Genomic DNA, 1,000 nt, shown 5'->3' on the forward strand with positions numbered 1-1,000 from the left:
CCCTCCCTCCCTCCCTCTCTCTTTCTTTCTTTGTATTTTTCTTAGAAAGGGTCTATAGGGTCTCACTACCTAGATCGGACTCCTAGTGATCCCCACCTGTGTTCAGCCTCCCAAGAGCTGAGATTACAGACGGGCCACCACACCCAGTCTCAAGTGCCTTCTCAGCGCACCCCCAGGGGGGCGGGGCTGGCACACTGCTGAGTCTGCCTAAGCAGGCGCTTTAATCCACTGAGCTATTTGGCCGGCCCCTGCAGAGCATATTTCTTTTCTTACCTTTAATAACTATAAAACTTCACTACCTTTTGGGCTTATTTTGTCCAACTCTTTGTTCAAGGCAAAAAGAATCTAGAGAGAATGCCCAGAACCCAGTTAACAGGAGGATCATTGTGAATTCAAGCCAGCCTCGGACTACACAGAGACTCTGTCTGCAGAAAAAAACAAAATCAAACAAAACAAGACAGGAAAAGAAAGCAAGCTATGCCTTTGGGCTGTGGAGCTGTAGAGGTAGCTCAGAGGTTGAATGCCTCCCTAGCATGTCTGAGGCCCTGATTACATCTCTAGCACTGAAAAAGAAAATTGCTGCTAACTGGCCGAGCAGGAGGCCAGGGTGTAACAGTGATGTGTGAGAGCCCAGCTAGAGCATCACCCTGCTCCTCCAGCCTTGCCTTTCTAGCCAGGAGGTTGTGCTTACCACCCAGGGACTCACTGGGCCTCCGGCTCTGCAGCAGCAAGGCGCAGTTTAAACTCTGCCTCAGGCACTCAACAACTGCTATTTTCAACACAACTGTTCTATATTACATCCTGCTACATGACTCACTTCCCTATTTGGTCCTGGATTTAGTCAATTTTACCTGAGCAACGGTGCCTGTAACTAACTATATTGGTTGACCGTAGTTTTGTCCCATCTCATGCCCACCTGAACAAGTTCCCATTTTTCTCTACCTTACACCTGCATGGTTTTGCCCTATAAAAATAACTGGAAGACACAACTTTCTGGGTA

The sequence above is a fragment of the Octodon degus genome, unplaced genomic scaffold, assembly GCF_000260255.1.
Source record: "Octodon degus isolate 3935 unplaced genomic scaffold, OctDeg1.0 scaffold00096, whole genome shotgun sequence".
Classification (NCBI taxonomy): Eukaryota; Metazoa; Chordata; class Mammalia; order Rodentia; family Octodontidae; genus Octodon; species Octodon degus.